Here is a 22,355-nt window from a genome sequence, read left to right on the forward strand (position 1 = left end):
AACCTTGCAGCTGTGACATACCACATTGCATCTAGAAGTCGCCGACACATTCATCTCAGTTGTTTTGTTGTAAGACCACTTTTCATGTCTCGTGTAACATTTCTGTCGCTTTTTGTGTTTTGCTTTGTGTGAGTGTTGTCTACTTGGTTTCAGTGAGTGATTGTTGTAGCTTTGATATATGTTAGCCTTTAGAAGCATCGTTTCAGTTTTCATTCACATCTCACTATTGTCGCATGCATGACACTATTTTTGCATGGACGTTCGCCGTTGCAACGACTCACTTCACACACATGGATGCTTTCCCACTATCTAAATCCTAAAATTACTTGTTGCATGTATAATCATTCACTCTTGTTTGCACTCATCTCGTCATGCATTCAGACTTCTCATGATTTCAGTCGCCTGTCAGCCGGTCTAGGCTGCGTTGGCCCGGATAATGCCTTGCCTAGCACTCTGCATTTCTAGAAGTGAAGGCTCTGCCTTCCCTCTCAAAATTTCAAGTCTGGACCATCACTGACCTCCAGGCTTACATTGCGCAATTCTTGGAGGCAATGTCCTGCTAGCTCAAGAAAATGTGCAATGCAATTTGGCGGTTGCATGTCACTATTGACTAAAATTGCTCATTGCATAGTTTCATTCCTCAACAGGCCAAGCTAGACTCTGCATTGCATAGTTCCAATATTCAGTCAACCTGCTGACAACCCAGACTATACCTAACATAGTTTTGATAGTCAGTCTCCTGATCTCCCAACATAAATTGTGCAACGTTCATGATCAATTGCACAGGTATCTTGCAAGCCAGTTGTCAAGTTTCCTTTGGTTTTTGACTCACAGATTTCTTGCCATGAGTGTTGCTATGTCTCTAACTATCATAGGTGTTCATCTAGCTCTCAACATCACAAGCACAATAGCCTTTAGGAGAGCAAAGTTAAAGGACACTTTTGAGAGCACAACAAGGGTTGCAGCCAAGTAAGTGCCTATGAGCTTGCCTACCTATGAAGACATCGAGTTGTTCATAGACAAGAACATCAAGATAAGATGGTAGTGGAATCACATCGAGAAACAACATCAACAACATTAGAAGGAAATACACCCGCATGTGATCAATGCAAGAGGAAGGTTGTTGAAAACACAAAGGTAGAACAAAGCTGCACGCTCAAGCAGATCCATTTGTGATGAAATAAACTTTGGGGACTGAGGCCATGAGGTGATGACGCGATAAGGGGATCATTTAAAGGAAAAGAGAGAGAAATGGAGAAGGATTTGTAAGTGCTCTAGTGGTAACTCAAGGAAGAACAGGAGCTACAAAGGCAAGAGAAGGAGTTGCAGTGGGCATAGACACAGTAAGGGGCACAACATACACAAACAGATGAAACTCTACCTGTACAAGTTATAGATCCATCCCAACAGTTGGCATGGAGTAGATAAGGTGAGTAGTGATGTTGATTGCATGTAAGGGAATTCAGTAGAATGCATCTCATTGTGCGTAGGCATGCGATCCCACCCTTTTGGCACACTCACCGAGGCGAAGATAGGAAGAAAGTGCGACTAGAGATAAACATGTATTCTGACAAGTTGATGTGCACGGCCACCAACACATGCTTGGAGATCAGCGAAGACACTATGCAACATCATGCTATCAGTCTGGTCACACCCAAGATGACCATATGCATGCTATCATACTATTAGGATCCCATATTGTCTATTTTTGACCTTATATTTTGTCATTATATTACCCTCCTCAACCCTTAGTTGAAAGCCTTTGCTAGTGTTTTGACTTAATCATTCCAAAGGTATACATTAACTCTCCTCATTGCTATATGTTTAATTATTCAACACATAATCATGCTATCTTTATAATTGATCCTTGAAGTTGACTAAGTTGTCGAACAATTGTTGAAACTGCCTAAAGCTGGCAGGACTATATTTTGCAGTTGCTGAAACAGCGGAAACAGCACGAACCGTGAAGCTGAAACAGCAAGAACAGCACGAACCTCGAAGCTAAAATAGCAAGGACAACATGTGAACATCGAGGAGACAGTTGAGATTTGTGTATCAGATCTACAACAGAAAAGGAATCCAATCGATTATTACATTGGTCGTAATGATCATGATCCATATTACTGTAACAAAATTCTGTTAACGGGAACTGATTTCCCTATTTTTGGTAAAAAGGGTCGAACTAGAATGTATAATGAAAATCTTTTGTAATAGATGTCTGCTCTATAAAGAGGAGACATCTACATTAGAGGGGGGATATATATAGATGTATGGAGAGAGGATGAACAAGCGGTAACATAGGAATTGTAGTGGAAGGACGAGACTAAATCTTTCTTGTAATATGGTATTTTGATAGATGAATAAAGTTTTGTTCTGATTATTTCATCTTAGCTTCCGTGTCCTAGGGAATCTTGTGAGAAGGACAGGGCCCACCTTCATCACAAGATTCACCCATCTTCTTTCTGTTGTGTGTTGTGTGTGATTTCCGTTTATACCTTATTCACGAGTACTGCTTCTAATGATATTTTACTTTTGCTGAGACTCTGTTTTCCTTTTAACTGATTGATGTTGTATATGAGTGCCTCACCAGTGACTAGGATTTACAGAGTGTATTGGCGAACTGGATAACAGAGGCAGGTGCTGAATGTCCTTACTCTGGGGATAGGGTCCTGATCCTTTGTTACAGGACAACCATCACTTTCTTTTGCAGATTTATTTTCTTTAATTAATTATCTATTCTTATTCCATTCCTGCAATAGACTATAACTGCTGTAACACAGAGTAGGGGTTTAACAAAGAATGAATTGTTTATACTACAGCTTTTAATACTATTAAAATCGAGTACATACAGTACGTAGTCACCTTTGGAATAATCAGACTTTGCTGGGTTGATAATTTATGTGGCACTCGAATGTTTAATTAATAAACAATTAAAGTGACCAACATTTTGGCGCTGTTGCTGGGGAAGGCGACTGAAGATTTTAATAGTATTAACGATTTTCTTTTAGAGATGCAGGATGCATGAGAGGACGTAGGAAGGCTAACCTTAGAGGTGGCAAGGGCAAAGGAGGAGGAATAAAAACTTTCATTCACGTTATTATTTCAAAAGCTGAGACATCCCAGAGGTTAAGCTCCTGAAGGCCACAGATCCAACACTCTTTCCAAATAAACTATCAGACAGAGGAAGTAGTGGGACCAGAAAGGGTTATAGAACCATCAGAATATACTGAGGAACCGGTCGAAGAAGTTGAAGGACCAGTAGAAAATATCGAGAAACCAATAGAGGAAACTAAAGTGGAGGAACCAGTGCAAGACATTGAATGTCCAACAGAGAACACCGAAGACCGGGCAAGTGCATCAAGAAAACAACCAATGGAGGATAACAATGAAGGACTTTTCGGTGTATGTCTCAGAGTAGAAGGAAGGGGAGAGAATTCTCTCTCTACCCTGGAATTCCATATTGGGGATCTCCCGAGAGGAGCAACTCCTATGAAGAATATCCCACTTTCAGCATTAGCCAATTTCCACGGTTTATCCTCAGAAGATCCTGATGAGTTTCTTTTTGAATTTGATATATTGTGTAGAAGCTATGACTATGTTAATGCTGCTCAGAAATTGAAGTTTTTTCCAACTACATTAAAAGGGAATGCACTAAGATGGTTTATGAGCTTGGGAGCTCATGTGATTACAACATGAGATCAGATGAAGGAGAAATTTCTAGCCAAATACCAAGATTATTGCCGAACAAGAGAAAGGAAGGAGGAATTATTTAAGATGACTCAGAAGGAGGACAAAAGTCTGGAGGACTTTGTGGAAAGACTACAGTACATTTTGCAGCGATCTGATCATCTTGATATGAGTAAGGATATTCTTAAGTCAATACTGCTAAAAGGGGTACGAGATGATTGTTTAGATATGTTGAATATGCTTGGAAAAGGGGACATATCTAAGGAATCATATGATGAGAATGTCAACCTCTATAAAAGATGTTCAAGAGGAGCAGCAATAAGACCAAAAAGCAAAGATAGTACATACTCAAGAGTCCAGAAATCAGCAAGTGGAGGAGCAACATGGGCCGAAATAGGTAACTTACTTGAAGAATTTAAAACTGAAATGTTAAGCTCTTTTGCTTCACAAATTGATACCTTGTAGGTTAAAAAGAAGCAGGCAGAAGCAGAAGTTGCTCTGGCTATTTTCTGCTCTAAATGCAGAGAAAAACACCCACTAAGGGAATGCCCACTGGACAAGGTACCAATTTGCACTATCTGTGAAAAGGACCATGAGACTCAACAATGCCCTTCTTTGCCAGGAATAAAAGCAGCACTACAACCAACTGAAGAAGAAGTTGAAGCAGCGTACCTGCTGACACAGAGGAGGCAATGGCAACCACGAGGACAAAGTACGAATTCTAACATACCATTTAATTGTTGGAATAATCATCCTCCTTTTCAAGCAAATTACCCGCCCTTCAATCAAATGCAATACCCACCCTTTAATCAAATGAATTTCCCACCCATGCAGCAACCAAATCCTCCTTTTGTTGATCCTACGATATGGAATCCCTGGGCTCTACAACAATCCTATTTTAATCAATGGAACCCAAATTGGACAGCTCAACAAATCCCATTTCCAAACCAATTTCCTCAGTATCAGCAATCTCTCTCCTTACCATCAAATGCTCTACCGAATAATCAGACAATGAGACCCCAGTTGCTTGTACAACCTAACCCCAACCCAAATAACAATAAAGCTCTGTAGGTAATTGATATCCAAAACCAACATGTTTCTCCTATGCAATGTAATGATATTCATTTACGCTCTGGGAGAATAGCCGAACCCATTATTGATGACATTACTTCTTCCGATTTTGATAAAGAAGAAACTGGAAAAGAAAAGTCATCTAATAACAATGTTGAAACAGTTGAATCATCCTCTAATAACAATGTTGAAACAGTTGAAACATCCTCTAATAAGACTGTTGAAGTAGTAGAGCCACCATTCCCTGAACAGTTGGCTCTTACCAAAACACTTGAGCCACCTGCTTTTAATATTTTAGGAGAACTGCAGAATTTGTATGTTAAAATTCCACTCTTACAAGCACTGAGAGATGTACCAATTTATGCTAGAACTGTTAGAGATATTTGTATTAAGAAACCTGGAAGAAAAGCTAAGGATCCCCTCACAATTCATGTGATGGGTGATCTAGCTGCTCTAATGTCATAAAAAAACCCTCCTATGAAATATGGTTACCCTTGTCATCCTACGATCACAGTGCAGGTTGAAAAAACTTTTGTTTCTAGAGTTCTAGTAGATTTGGGTGCTGCAATAAACATCATGACACTTGAAACCGCACAATTACTACAGTTAAAGAATGTAATTAGGGAAACCCCAACCATTCTAGAGCTAGCTGACCGCTCCACAATCAAACCTAAAGGAGTCATTGAAGACCTGATAATTTTAGTCGAATCTTGGAACTACCCAGCTAATTTTGTTGTATTACAGACCAAAAAAAATTTGGGGGGTCATCCATTGATTTTAGGGAGACCTTGGCTGGCTACAGCAAATGCCTTCATCAGCTGTAGGTCAGGTTCAATGACAATTTCTAATGGATGTGAAATCAAACAGCTTACTCTTTACCCTCATGCTACACCTATGATTAATAATGATAAGTCTATATGGTTAGATTATGAGGATGATGAGACCCAACCCATCTTGACTGTCAGACAAGCTTTAACTTTTAAAGATTCGACCGAAGATGAATTAATTAGCAACTTTATTTCTGAACCTTCTTCGATTAACTCTGAATTACATGATCACTTGACTACAATCTTGGAATCTGAATCCCAACAAAACCTCAAAACTGAAAATTTATCTCATACATCAGCCGGTATCTCCTCCAAAGGTATAACAGTTGAAATCGAGCTTGGAAAAACATTAAATATAAACCCTAACCTAACAGATGCTGAAACACAACAGTTAATGAAGCTACTCCATGAGAATAAAGAAGCATTCGCATGGGATTACACAGATATGAAGGGAATGTATTCTGAATTATGTACTCATCGTATTTATATTAAAGAAGGATCTCGCCCAGTCTGTCAACCACAACGACGAATGAATCCCAATTCAAGGGAAATTGTGAAGGAAGAACTTCAAAAATTGTTGAATGCAGGATTTGTATATCCTATATCTGATAATGAATGGATTTCACCATTAGTAATTGTACCCAAGAAAAATGGGAAATTGAGAGTGTGTGTAGATTATAGAGCTCTAAATAAGGCCACTCAGAAAGACCATTCCCCCTTACCATTTATTGATCAGGTACTAGACAATTTGGCATGTAAGAGATTCTTTTCCTTTTTGGATGGATTTAGTGGATATAATCAGATCAAGATTGCACCCCAAGATCAGGACAAGACCACTTTTACTAGTCCATGGGGGACTTTGGCCTATAGAGTTCTTCCATTTGGACTATGTAATGCCCCAGCAACATTTCAAAGAGCAGAGATATGAATTTTTTTTAATATGCTTAATGATTCCTTAGAGATATTTATGGATGAATTTACTCCTTATGGTGTGACTTTTGAAGATGCATTACAGAACCTTGAAAAAGTACTTAAACGATGTATAGAAGCACATCTTGCCTTAGGTACTGAAAAATGCCATATGATGATGAATCAAGGTATTGTATTGGGACACTTCATCTCATTCCTAGGAATTCAAGTTGATCCGGCTAAAGTACAAGTAATTCAGACTCTTCCTATCCCTAAAACACAAACTGATGTAAGAATTGTTTTAGGATATGCTGGATATTATGGAAGATTTATCAATGATTTTTCTAAAATAGCTTCTCCTTTGTTGATGTTACTTATGAAAAATGATAAATTTAAGTGGACTGATGGTTGTCAAAAAGCATTTAATGAACTTAAACATCAATTGTCTACAGCTCCCATTTTAAAAGGACCTGACTGGGCACCCCCCTTTCACATATCCTCTGATGCTTCAAATACTACAATTGGAGCTGTCTTGGGTCAAGAAGAAAACAATCTTCCCTATGCTATCTATTTTATTAGTAAAAATATGACCCTTGCTGAACTTAATTATACAGTCACCGAGAAAGAATTCTTAGCAGTCATTTATGCTATTAATAAGTTTCAACATTATATTACTAGTTACACTACTTTTGTTCATACTGATCACTCGGCCATTAAATATTTAATGAACAAATCAGTTACAAATGCTCGAGTTACCAGATGGTTATTATTATTGCAAGAATTTGATATCACAATTGTAGATCGACCAGGTAAAGAAAATGTAGTTGTTGATTTCCTTTCTCGGTTAAAAACTGATGAAAATATTCTAGTAGATGATTCTTTTCCTGACGAATATTTATTTGCAGTATCTGCTCACTCACCTTGGTAAGCAGACATTGCCAATTACTTAGTTGCAGGGAAACTACCATCACACCTATCGCACAGAGAGAAAAGAAAGATCGTTCAGCAAAGTGCTAGGTACAACTAGATAAGCGGGTGCCTTTTCACACAGGACTCGATCAGGAAATTCGGAGATGCATCAGAGAAGATGAAGTTTATAATATATTGAAGGCTTGTCACGATGGCCCTCGTGGACGGAATTTTGCGGATAAAAGAACAGCACAAAAAGTTCTTAGAATGGGTTATTATTGGCCCTCACTTTTCAAGGACGCAAAGAAATATGTTAGGGCCTGTGATAGCTGTCAGAGAATGGGCCAGCCTAATCACAGGGATGAAATGCCACTCAACCCCCAGGTAATACTTGAACCTTTTGAAAGATGGGCACTAGATTTTATAGGTCCCATCAATCCTCCATCCAATCAAAGAATTTATATACTGTTTTGCACAGATTATATGACTAAATGGGTAGAAGCTAAGGCACTCATCAAAGCTAATGAAGAATCAATGTTAACTTTTTTATTTGAAGAAATATTTGTTAGGTTTGGTTTGCTTAGAGAGCTAGTCACAGATGGAGGACCTCCTTTTAACTCTCATGGCTTCAAAGATACACTCCAGAAATATCACATTAAGCATAAAACGACTACACCTTATCACCCCCAGGTAAGGTGGAAAGTACGAATAAAGTCATAGAAGCCATTTTAACAAAAACAGTAAAGGAAAATAGAAGGGACTAGTTTCAAAGGTTGCCTGAAGCATTATGGGCTTACAGAACTACTTGGAGGAACACTACGGGTTTTTCACCTTATGAATTAGTTTATGGTAAAAGTGTTGTTTTTCTTGTTGAATTTGAAATCAAAACCTTAAGGACTGCTTTAGCTATTAACCTTGACTTGACTGATGCACAGACAACTAGGTTACAACAGCTTCAGGAATTGGATGAAAAGAGGTTGGATGCCATCCATCAAACAACCATGATACAACAACAAAGAACCAGGTGGCATGACAAAACTATTAAACATAAGCAGTTCCAAAAAGGTAATTGGGCTCTATTGTATGACTCCTGTTTTGAAAATTTTCAAAGGTAAATTAAGAACAAGGTGGCTAGGACCTTATGAAGTAGATACTGTTTTTCCAAATGGAACAGTTAGACTCCTAACGATTGATGATTCTAGAACACCATTATTAATGAATGGGTATCGACTCTATTTGTATCAAAAACCTATTTCTAAAGAGGATTTCAAAGCTACTTGCATGACAGACATACATTATGCCTTTTTGGGGGAACCTGCTATCCCTCAATGCACTTAATTTTTTATTTACATATTTATTTTTAGATTAGATTTCTTAACTAATAATCCTTGTCAAGGGTTGCCATGTTACAATTAATTATTTTGTAGATTTTAGCTTCGTAGGGTGGCTGAGAAGAAAAATTCCAATTTGCAGCTTGGGAAGCATTATCATGTCACTTCAGATCATAATTCATTCCCTATTACATTTTTCTCCACCATTTCCCGTTGCTGAAACACCATTTCCCGTTGCTGAAACACCATTTCCCATTACTAAAACACCATTTCCCGTTGCTGAAACACCATTTTCCGTTGCTGAAACACCATTTCCCATTGCTGAAACACCATTTCTTGTTGCTGAAACACCAAATCCCAGTGCTTAAACACCAATCTTTTCCATTTTTCCTAAAAAGCACCAATTTCTCCCGTTTTTGTTCCCGAAAATGAACTATTATTCCAATAGAAACATATCATCCTTTATTAAAGGAATCAACCATTCATCCTGTTAATTATGTTCCTTCACTACTACTTCCTGTGAATAATGAAAACCTTATGTATAAAAACCCTCATACTTTATAGACCCTTTCTATAATGATCATCGACCTATTAAGGATGAGATAACACTTTTCGGTGCAACAACCAAAGATAAATATAAAGGTATGCATGTTTAAGTGTGAATATTAAATTGTAGTTAATGAGGAGATAATTGATATGATTGCCGAAAGCGTCGTACCACCAACCATATCATTCAGTCGCAGATGGGGGGGATTACCGAAATATTGTAATCATTATATGACACGCCAATCACTGCCATCTCTATTTCTCACAGTAGTATCTAAGCCACCTCGTTTGTACCTTATCATGTCATAATTTCATTTGTAACGTTCTGCTCTGTTTCGACCTCGGCAACTCGGCTCTTCACTTTGTATTTTGTCTGAACCAGTAACTATGGGAGGAGATGCTGTTAGACATGAACCTGGCTCGATGGCATTATTGGAACTCTACCAGGAGGCATACCAAATCATTCTACAAGCAGGATGGGTGGATTACTTCAGAATACTTCCAGATTTTGATTAACAGCAGGTTCTGCAATTTGAGGGAAGGATACTCCACTGTCCAAGGGGTGCGAATTCCAATAACAGAGGAGGACATAGCGCAAGTTTTGGGACTTCCAACCAATGGTATTCGTTGGTTCAGCAGGAAACACCTCATTCTCAATGCACAACAAGATTTCCTGTTATCAGGGGAGCATGTTGAAACCAAAGGCAGGGGTGTTGCACTTCGATCATTACCACCACCATGGCCAAAGGTTGCAAAATTTGTTAAGCATTATTTCACCTATGAGGGTTGTTATCAGGTAGTCTACCAACACAACTTTGTTTTATTAAATCATTTGTGGCATGGTCTAATAAATATTCCCTATTATCTGCTTGGCTGTCTAAAAAATATGGCACACTATACCGTGAATGTAAGGCACCAACTCCTCTACCTCACACGCCATCGTTTGGGCCAGCTCTTAATAAATAGAGGCTTTGCCCTGCACAATCCACCTCCCCTCAATAACCCCCCTCAGCAAGCTGAGGAAAATCCTCAGAAAAATGAAGAAAATCCCCAGCAATCCGAGGAAAACTCCCAGCAAGCTGCCGAAACTCAGCAACCAGCAGTAGAAACACCCCAATTGAGCACTAAAAATCTGCAGCAGACCCCACCCCTTAATAAAGCCGAACCATCCACTCCCATAGTCCATATCCCCACCGATGATTCGGATGATAATACCCTCATCACTTTCCTTAAGAGGAAAAAGCAATAGAAAGCTGCAACCCCACTAAAAAGAAGAACCAGGGCCTCAGTTAAGGAAGCCACCATTTATGATAATTCCCCTATCCCGAGAAAAAGTGCTCATAAGAGAAAAACTATTGTTTCTCCTGATTCACTACCACGACAACGAACAAGGACGTCTGCAGCAACTGAGGCCATTATTCCAAATGCCCCACCTATCATTCTAAATCCCCGTATCCCGCCTAGCCCTGAACCTTCACCTTCCTCACCCTTAGGTGCCGAAATGCAGAGCGTTCACGATTTTGTGACATCATTTTTTTCAACAGAGGCAGCTGCTCCACAAGAACCAGCTGCCGATACATCTAAAGTAGACACCCAAGATGATATAGGGAATGTGGCTGTTACACAAGAACCAACCACTGACCTAACAGGTGCCACACAAGAACCACCTATTCGAGAACAAAAAGAAGATGACCTAGATGTGGCTGATACACAAGAACCAACCACTGACCCAACAGGTGATACGCAAGAACCACCTGTTGGCGAACAAAAAGAAGATGGCCTAGATGTGGCTGATACACAAGAACCACCTGTTGTGGATGCAAATGATGAAGTTGATGCCGAACAACAATTCTCTCCTCCATTGGAACCTGTAACTACAGAAGCTCCAGTTACTCTAGCCTCCCTGCAGGAAGAAAATGAATTTTTGAAATCAGAAATTAAGGCTTATCAGCAAGAATTAACAATGGCTAGGGAAACCTATAAAAAGGAACTCAATCTGTACATGTTAGCTCAGGTAGCATCTGCAGCTGAAAAGAGTGCAGAAAAGGATCAATACAGTGAATACATGTGCGGTGAATGTGGTGATATCTATACTCGAGCAGGATATAAGATAGTTGCAGTTCAGTTGACTGGAGCCAGTCCTGTTATAGTCAAAAAGGAACACCCTGCTGTTACATAAGAACCAACAGGGTCTTCAAGAATTTTAGAGGAACAAACAAAACCACCCCGGCCTACCCAAGTTGTTACAGAACAGAAACTAGTACCAAAGTCTTTTACAAATATGTATACACAGACTGAACCTTCCTGTGTCTGCAATGCTCATGCACAGACTTCTAGTTTTCAAGAACTAAGTGACACATGGAAGACAGAATATGAGCTCTCACAAGGAAAGGCATTTCAGCAACAGAAGTCATTATGGCTCAACTATGCATACAAAAATTGGGAAGTGCTTGAACAGTCTCGTGCACAACATAAGGAGAATAAGAAATTAAAAGCCAGACTGTCCCTCATCTTTGACTTGGTCCAGCGGTTACTCGCTACAAGGAAACCCTCTCTTAACTATTCTGTATTTTTGAGAGAATGCTTAGCGTTCCTCCAATTAAAAGCAATCAAGGATGGAAGACCCCACCAGGTCTCTAAACCGCAGCAATTTATTGAGACTTTTGCAGAAGCACCAAATAGTGACCAGAACTTGTTGTGTGAACTCTATCTTCACAATGAGGCTATGCCTGAAGATAGAAATATTATTTTACTTCCTCTTTGTGGTGATATCCAAATAAGAGCATTTATTTCCTTCTTGGCCAATCAGCTTACTTGGCAGAATGCTTTTCTGTCTGCAGCACACAATGAGGAGAACTGTCTTCTCTAGATTCGTTCTGAACCACAGAACGCAGCTATCTTCATTGCAAAACATCAATGAATTCTACGAGAACCAGGGATGACCGATCATATCAGGAAACTGCAAGCAACAATCTTGGAAGACTGCCAATATTATGTGAAAACTAAAGGAGCTCTGGCTATAAAAGCAAATAATCTATTCTGGGAACACTGTCCTAAATAAAGACAGGGATATCATCCTTACAATCCTCTCAATCTTCAGGTGACAATCTCAAGCATACTTGATTATGTTAAATGCATTAGGCAGTGTGCTGAATTATGGATTGGTTACCACTTTCATTTCCCTCTCTTATGGCTTCCTGGAGAACAATATAAGGCTCAATTTAAATTGACCAAACAGGAAGAGTTGGCAGCATGGAAGAAACTTCAAAGTGTCCATGGGTTTAGGGACATGGTTGACAGCACCTTCTACAGCTATGCATAAGAAATTTACACTGTTCATCCCAGTATTCCGACTCAGATTCAGAGTAGACGTTGCATGCGGACATGCAACATTTTCAGTTGGGGGGGTGTTAGGATCCCATATTGTCTATTTTTTACCTTATATTTTGTCATTATATTACCCTCTTCAACCCTTAGTTGAAAGCCTTTGCTAGTGTTTTGACTTAATCATTCCAAAGGTATACAGTAACTCTCCTCATTGCTATATGTTTAATTATTCAACACATAATCATGCTATCTTTATAATTGATCCTTGAAGTTGACTAAGTTGCTGAACAATTGTTGAAACTGCCTAAAGCTGGTAGGACTATATTTTGCAGTTGCTGAAACAGAAGAAACAGCGCAAACCGTGAAGCTAAAACAACAAGAACAACACGAACCTCGAAGCTGAAATAGCAAGGACATCATGCGAACATCGAGGATACAGTTGAGATTTGCGTATCAGATCTGCAATAGCAAAAGAATCGATCGATTATTACATTGGTCATAACGATCATGATCCATATTACTGTAATAGATTTCTGTTAACGAGAACTGGTTTCCCTATTTTTGGTACAAAGGGTCGAACTAGAATGTATAATGAAAATCTTTTGTAATAGATGTCTCCTATATAAAGAGGAGACATCTACATTAGAGGGGGGATATATAGATGTATGGAGAGAGGATGAACAAGTGGTAACACAGGAATTGTAGTGGAAGGACGAGACTGAATCTTTCTTGTAATATGGTATATTGACAGATGAATAAAGTTTTTTTCTGAGTATTTCATCTTAGCTTCCATGTCCTGGGGAATCTTGTGAGAAGGACAGGGCCCACCTTCATCACAAGATTCACCCATCTTCTTTCTGTTGTGTGTGATTTCTGTTTGTACCTTATTCACGAGTACTGCTTCTAATGATATTTTACTTTTGTTGAGACTCTGTTTTCCTTTTAACTAATTGATGTTGTATATGAGTGCCTCATCGGTGACTAGGATTTATAGAGTGTATTGGCAAAATGGATGAACAGAGGCAGGTGCTAAATGTCCTTACTCTGGGGATAGGGTCCTGATCCTTTATTACAGGACAACCATCACTTTCTTTTGCAGATTTATTTTCTTTAATTAATTATCTGTTCTTATTCCATTCCTGCAATAGACTGTAGCTACTGTAACACAGAGTAGGGGTTTAACAGAGAATGAATTGTTTATACTACAACTTTTAATACTATTAAAATCGAGTACATACAGTACGTAGTCACCTTTGGAATAATCATACTTTCCCGGGTTGATAATTTATGTGGCACTCGACTGTTTAATTAATAAACAATTAAAGTGACCAACACATACAAGTTGGACGGAGGAGCCATATCAGTGTACCCAGTTGCAATGAAGGAAAGAGTTCGCTTTCAGTAGGATGTCAACATTGAGCGCACAAACACCATCATAGATCACCAAGGATGGCATCAGTTCACCACCATCGACCATCACAAGGATGTCAAAGAGTTGGTATTATTAGCATTGCAGGAAACTCTCCTAGGTTGTAGCTTGGAGATGCCTGGTAACATATCAATCTTCAATATTGCTCTCTAAATTGTTGGAATGGATTAAGGTTTGGATCAAGTCAGATGACTGTTTCAACTCTATTTTCACTCCAGACATGCATGAACACCCTCAACTTGACAAGGCGTTAGACCACTAATGCTCAATAGTTTATAGATTCAATGGGTAGATGGAGAATACTAACTGTACCAGCAGATGCATACATAAACACATATGAATGGCTAGCTACAAAAAGTAGATGAAACTTGCAAATCTAATTTATCAACACAGAGATAAGATGACAGTTATCTGGCATTATACACATAAGAAAACATCAATAACCTATTCAAGTGCAAGCGTAGAACAACGGAGAAAATGAGAATTCAACATGTAACAACAAAAGAAGATTGTATTATTGGAATGAAGATGAGACGATGCAAGGAACAGAGTATCCACAGTCTCCAAAAGTTGAACCCTTCATCCTTCTAACTTTAAGCCATTTATATGCTTTTACAATGCTCCCAAGATCTCAAAGGCTTGAGGCATCTTAGTCTATCCCCTCTGTCTTTTCAACTAACTGATTCCATAACTCGACATACATGAGATCGGAGGTCTCTTTCTCTAACAACATATTAACCAAATTCTGGTAAATCTTGTCGCGTTGTTAGGTAGATCTCTCGTGCCGTTGATGCTCCATGACTGTTTATGTTGGTTTTGGCGGTGTTGCGTTGTGGCTTTTCCCCTTTTGGCCATCTGTCTCCCAAAAATTTGTCTCCCGGCCTCTGTGTTTAGCCTCTATTCTGTAACAGAATGGTTCTTCGGGATTTTGACATCCTTTCAAATACTAAATGATTATTTTCTATTTTACATAGAGAAATGCATTCAATTGTGAAAATCTACCAACAACATTGTTCACCCAGACTTCAAATGTCCTCAAATCTGGTCTATTTTTCTATCGGGTCTGCCCTCAATCGCTATCGCAAGTCATAAACGGCATGTTCCCAAGCTTCCCTTTGTATTTTGAAATTCGTTAGAAGTCATGAAAAAAACGTAAAAATGGCCTATGGTGGATCTAAAATAATATACAATGGCTTTAAGGAACTTGTTATCACCAAAAACCAAAGGTTTACATTTTGTTAGTCATAGTCTTTGATAAGTGTCAAGTCACCCTATGTTTCAATGGGAAGTTGATAGGTTAGGAGTCTCTAAGGATTAATTTTTCATGTCCAAATAAATTCTAGCATGCTTTTTCTATGTTTCATAAGTTCTTTAGTCTTGTTAGAAACTCATATCTTAAAGCCAATTTGATTTTTTTTGGAATTAGCCCCAAAACCACGTCTTCATAGCACAGACAATGTAAATTGTCTGTTTTGTGCTACAAAAATGTTTCTCTTTTCGTAGCGCTTTTCCCTGCATGCTATGAAAGCTAAGATTCGTAAAGACAGTCTTGTCAAACATCAATCTATTAGAATTCCGTTAAAATTTTGATCATTAGGTGTCAGTTAGGAGTCAGTCCTAAAGCATGATACAACTCCAAACATATCATTTTGAATTTAGGGTTCATTATGAAATATAATTTCAAAATTCGAAAGTCGCTGGCTAGTCTTATTGTTTTATTTTTCATGTAAACCCTTGAAACATAATTGTTTCCGAACAATAAACTTTGGTAATTGTCACCAAGGTTTTCTTCACTCAGCATTCAGGTGAGTTTGACCATCATTGGCAAGCGAGGCTGATCAATTGAGTTTCAAAGGAGGCTGGTTTTGTCATAGAAATTTAGGAGTGAAGATGACAGAGGAGAAGAAATGGCACAGGTCTGGTCATTGCTTGAGAACAGAGTGTGAAAGCATTGAGGTCCTAATCAGAGATAAAGCAGTTGTGGAAGCCTTCAAGAAAGCAGGGTGTTGGAAGTTTTGTAAGAAATTGAAGGGAGGACATACCCAGGTGAAAAAGGAGTTTTCACTCCATTTCAGTGGCCTAAGTACAAAGGTTGGAATGCTTAATTTGTGGGTTTCTCCAGAGGTCATAACAATGGTGACAGAAATTCCTAGGGGGCAAGAGAGATGGTTCAAAAACTTTAGATTCGACATGGAACCATGAAAAGTGTTCCTAAAGCCACAGTTTTCAGAAACTGACTTAGCTGAGGCAGTTCCCAAAGACTACATCAAGGACAGCTATACCAACCTGCTCTTCAACATTCAGCATTATTTCACCTATGATGGAAGATATCAAAAGGTTTATTCATACCATTTTAAACTCCTTTTACATTTTAATGGTATGATTTCTCTAGATTTGCCTTTCTTCTTATTTCAAAGTATAGCTAAGATGGCAGATAAAGTACAGTTCATGTCCCAAGGATGTGAGACCTCCCTATTTCATCATGGTCTAATTAAATTGATAGTTTTACATGAGCTCAAAAGGGTCAACAATGATTTGTCTTCAATTTTGTTTGTATGTGACTTTGGGACAGAAAGACAAGGTGCAGACACTAACCCTCGAGTTAAAGGAACTCCATCAACAGAAACCAACAAGTCTGCAATGTCCAGGGCAAAAAGGTATATTAACTTAAAGCCCAGGAAGCAAGTGAAAGAGAAAGCAAGAAAAACCTCAACAGTCAAAACCTGATCTGTCAAAAGTCCAGCAAACATTCTTGAAACTCCTAAATCTACCAATGAAAATATATCTAAGGTTAGGGAAAAGACACGAGAGCAGTCAACCAGCAAACCAATTCAAAAGAGGTTGATTAGAAGCCAAGTTGCAAAGGAAAAAGGAAAAATATTGATCTCGGGAGAATGTTCAAGCTTGAAGGGTGACTTAAATGATATCTTAAAGGCCATTGACAATATAGAATCCCCTTTAGTGTAGGCAGATGTGACAAAATTTTATGAAAGGAAGTCAAAGAAAGTGAAACCCTCCAAGAAACTAGAATTTGAAGATGATGTGACAGCCTTTGTGTTTAAACCTAGCAAGCCTTTAACTTGGAAATCCAAGAAGATGCAGGAGTCCAGTGTTGAATTGGAGAGAACAGAAGAGACCTTTTTTGTTCAAGAGGAGTTGATAGACTTACCATCTACATGACCTGGAGGAGACAAAAACACAACTCTTGCCACTCAAAAAGCAAAAGGCTAGTTATGAAGTTATGGAAGAAAAGTTAAAAGCTGCCAACAATGAAATTGCTAAACTAAGAGTGAGAGGAAGAGAGCATGTTGTTGAAAAGTCAAATTTCAAAAGGATGAAGGCTCTCTCGGAGGCTGAAAAGGTGTCCAAACCAGAAATAGTTAGCAGTGAAAATCAATACTTCACATGGACTGTTCCTACAATCAAAGAGGCTAGATTTGTAAGGAAAGTTAATGCTCAGCTCAGAGCTACAAACAATGGGTTGAGAAGGCAAATTGAAGATCTGAAAATTCAACTAACCAAATCTAGACAAGGGTCTACAACAATTATGAAATAGGGTGTTGAAAGGAAGCAATGAAGGAGGTATAATACAAACAGTTTTGGCACACAAAAAGAATTTTGGCATATGAAGAAGAACATCTATAAGAAGAAGTGATTTTGATTATTTGTGGTTGATCATATCAGTCCTAGACTTGGAATTTTGAAAAAACTCCACAACTTACAGATGTTTGAAGGCCGTGTTGAAAAAATAACAACACACAGTAGTTTCATAGCACGCTACAAAACTGTTGAAGATGCTTATTTAGCACTTATGGATGCTTTCCGAATGTAAGGTTGGATTAGTTCCAAATTTTGAGGTTGCTGGTAGACAGCTGATTATGTATGAACTCTCAAATGGAAATGGTGTAGATAGCAGAGCTTCAAGGAGTATTTCATAGGTGATATGAAGGTTGTGCTACAAAAACAGAGTATTTTCGTAGCACAGTCATGTTTCATTATTTACACCATATGCTCGAGTTTCTTTTTCACAAGTGGAAAACGATATCTTAACAAATTATTAATTTATGTGACATATACACCAACAAAAAATTGTTTGAAGATAAGCACCAAGGGTTAAGGGCCTAAAAGACAGGAACTATGTCTCCTATTTTTCAGGACAGTGAGGGCATAACTAAACAAGTTTTGAAACAACACTATGGACATCATAAAATTTGAAGACATGGTTGGAAGCTAATTTAAAAATGTATTGAAGACTTAGATAAGGTGGTTGAAAGCATGTTCTAGGAGTTTTACTCCTATTTGTATTAGGACTCTTAAAGACAGCTAGTTGTCAAGTTGTAATTAAATAGTTTGTTTTGTGCATAGATAGGTGTCCAAGTTAGGAATTAGAATTCCTCTAAAGATGGATGATAGTATCCAAAGATGTAAAACTCTATATTAAGCTTTAGAATCGAATTCCTAAAGGTTGGAAATTTCATTAGTAAAAGAAATATTATGTATTATAAGAAACTGTGTTTTTCATACTTATATAGAGATCAGCTTGACTACTCAAGATTCACAAAGAGTTTATGTGTTTGATGTTCTTATGGCTTTGTTCAATTAATTATTTTCAGTGGTATGAGCTTGTGATACTTAGAATTCATTGGAAAATGCTCTAACTTCCTTCACATGCTTGTAAATTGTGTTGCTTCACCGTGTTACTGTTTTATTCGTAAACATAAACTCTAAGTGGCTTGACTTCCATGTTTTGTTGATCATGTTGTTTTGTTGAACACTTTTTTGACTCCATAGCCCAACAGATATCTTCTAATCATAGTTTCAACTAGTCAACCAGTTATACTTTTGTTCATTTTGTTCCTAGAGTTAGCCATCTAATCATTAATCAAAAACCCTAAACCTAGTGAGAGAGCCCTCTTAGGTTGAGGAGGCTAAGCCTCAACAAAATGATTGGTTTGAAAGAGTTACTCAGAGTCTACTTGATCAATAGCCTATTAAGGTTAGATTTTGTGATAACATTTTGGTGCATCTACCGGGAGATTGAAGATTACTCATCCCTGAAATTAAGAAGCTGAACTTCTGAAGGTAACAGGAGCTCAGAAAGTTTCTCGAGGCTGCAATCTACCTTGGTGACTCCATATATTTTCATAGTTTTAAAGGTGGCTTTGAGAAGGAGATACACATGGTACAATCCTGATCCCAATCCACCTACCATTGGAGACAACCCTAACACTACTTCAAGAGCCACTCAAATATTTTTAGAAATATCAAGTACCCCATCTCATTCAAAAATCTTTGCACTCTGAATTCTCAAGAAGTCCTGAAGACAAAAAATTTGATGATAAAATTCATGAAGTATTGTTTAGATCATAAAATGAAGAGAAACTCATTGGTATTATCTTAGACTTGCAAAATAGGGGAATCGACACCTCAGCCCTAGTATCACAAGAAGACAAAGAAGAATTTTGGGAAGTTGTTACCTCTTAACTATTATTAGAAAAGGAAGCTTTAGATAAACTGAAAGAACTTGACCCTTTTGAAGTCATGTTGAAATCTAAAGCTGGTTTACCTCTTCCAAATTGGAGTTCATTTGTTAGTGGTTTACAGAAGCCAAGTAGTCCTCCTCATATCAGTTCCTCATCTTCTGTTTCTGCTATTCCTAGTGGTTTTTAGAAACCAAGAAACCCTCCTCATATCAATTCTACATCCTCTATCCCTGTAATTCTCGTAGCTATTGTTCCTTCTTTAATCATGGTTGCACCTGCTAGGTATGCTCCACTTGTGCTCCCTACTGTTTTGCATGACCTGCCTAGTAAATATGCTACTAGGATCCCTACCTGGGGTAGCGATGAAGAAATTATAACAGAGAAACATGTAGAAAGATTCAATGATTTTTTTGACAGAGAAGAAGTCAACGACGAGGATGTGAAATTAAGACTGTTTGCACAAAGCTTCATTGGTGAAGTTAGAAAATGGTTTAAAACTCTTACACCAGGAAGCATTCGAAATTGGGTAGAGTTTGAAGATAATTTTCTAAGGAAATGGGGAAATAGAACTAATCCAGTTAAAGCACTTACTGAATATAATAACCTTAGAAGAGCATCTGATGAAACTGTAAAAAATTTCTCAAAAAGATTCAATAAAGTGTTTAATTCAATACCAGCTCATTTGAAACCTCCAGAAGCCCTAGCACAAATGAGATATGCTTAAGGATTTGATTATGACTTTTCTCTCTTGCTAATAGAAAGAGAATCTCCTACACTTATTGATATGAAAAATGATGCACTAAAGGTAGAGGTAAACATGATAGCTGCCAAAAATTCAAAAATGGGAAAAGCTGAATTGAAAGAAGAAGAGAAGCCTTCCTCTTCAACTCCTGAAGATAAATTAGACTCAATGATGAAAACCATGGAGAAGTTGATGGATTGGTTAGCTATTGGAAACACCTATACTCCTCCAATGCAAAATGAGCCTCAATTTAGAAACCCTCAATTTAGGATACCTCAAAACCAACAAAGACCAAGAGAAAATAGAAATCAGCAACCTGGCCCTCCAGTGAGACCTCCTTTTCAGCAAAATTTGGTTGATGAAGAAGATGATCTTGAAATTCCTAAAGAATCTATTCATTATCTTGACGAAGAGGTGTCAAGAATTTTCTTAACTAAAGAAGAACATGATGAGTCAGGTTTGAGCAATCAAGGGGAAGATCCTTCAGATTATTTTAAAGGTTATCAACATGCTATCTTTGAAATGCAAAAACAATACAATCTTAGAAACAGAAATGTGCTGATTATTGCAAACAAAGCGTAGGCCAAGAAAGATGCTTCAAAGGTTTCTTAAGCCAAAAAAGATACCCCAAAGGTTGCTGAAGGTAAGGAAGACTCTCCACCTGGTAAAAAGGACACTCAACTCCCTCCTCCTATAAAAGAAGCTAAAAAATATGTTTCTATTTTCAACCTTGAGAATGAAATTTCAAAGATTAAAATATCATTCCCTTTTAATGAGATTCTCAAGGTAAATGAATATAGAAGCAAGATTGTGGATATGTTGAATTCACAATCAAGAGCTACTGATATTTTAAATGTCCAAGAAGATAATCCTACTATATATTTGGGTCCAAGGTTAGAAGATGATAAAAATTAAGAGTTTTGTCCTTTCTATGTGAGCATTAGTATTCATGATATGACTTTACATAATGCTATGTTGGATTCTGTTATGAAACTAGCTCACAAAAAGATAGAAAAGAGAGATCCACGCCTTAGAATTTAGCCTCTTCGAGGGGAAACCTCCTTTACATTACATAAATGAACAATTCTTGGATGATCCAAATGAAAAAACCTCATTTCTATATATAGGAGTCAAGGAGTCACAATATAACCCAGCTGACCTAACAATAATAATATAAAGCCACAAAAATAACAATAGAGGGATTCTATGGGGCAAAGTAATAACAATATGGGGACAATAGGAGCACAACAATATTAATAAGGGATACAACTACAATAGTAATGGGGTAATCACTAGTATTATAGGGACCCAACATGCCCCTCTCCATTAAAAAAGTGTTGTCTTCAATGCTTCAATAGTTCTGGATGCTTCTATATAAAATTCTCATCCTCCCATGTGGAATCTTCAACGGATAAGTTCTTCCACTTGATAAGATAATACGAAATTGATCAATTTCGTAACTGTAGAGTTCTTGTTTCTGTGACGGCTTTTGGTTCCAATATAATTTTTCCTTCCTTGTCAAGTTCTAGCAATATTGTTTGAACTGGGAGCTTGTCGCCTATAACCTTCTTTAAACATGAAACATGGAAAACTGGGTGTAATTGAGAAGCTGCAGGAAGCTCCAATTTGTATGCCATAGTACCCATCTTTTGCAACACCTTGTATGGACCATAATACTTTGGTGATAATTTATTATCCTTCTTAGCTTGCTTGAGGGACATTTTCTTATATGGTTATAACCGTAGGAATACCCAATCACCTACATCAAAACTTCCTTCGCTGCGATGTTGATATGCATGTTGTTTCAATCTATTATGTGCCAACACGAGGTTATCCTTTAAGAGTTTGAGGACATGTTGTTGATGTTTGATGTGATGTTCCGCCGCTTGAAACTTAGAATTTTCTCTTAAATATGATGTAATGGATGGTTGCTGATATCCATAAAGTGCCATAAATGGGGTCATTTTTGTTGTTGTTTATGGAAGAAGTGTTTATACCACCATTTAGCCAAAGGCAACCATTTGACCCATTGTGTCTGTTTATCAGATACAAAGCAATGAAGATATCCTTCCAAACATTTGTTTACTATCTCAA

This window comes from Pinus tabuliformis, chromosome 2_2, assembly GCF_031772625.1.
Source record: "Pinus tabuliformis cultivar Carrire ecotype Pingquan chromosome 2_2, CPIR1, whole genome shotgun sequence".
Classification (NCBI taxonomy): Eukaryota; Viridiplantae; Streptophyta; class Pinopsida; order Pinales; family Pinaceae; genus Pinus; species Pinus tabuliformis.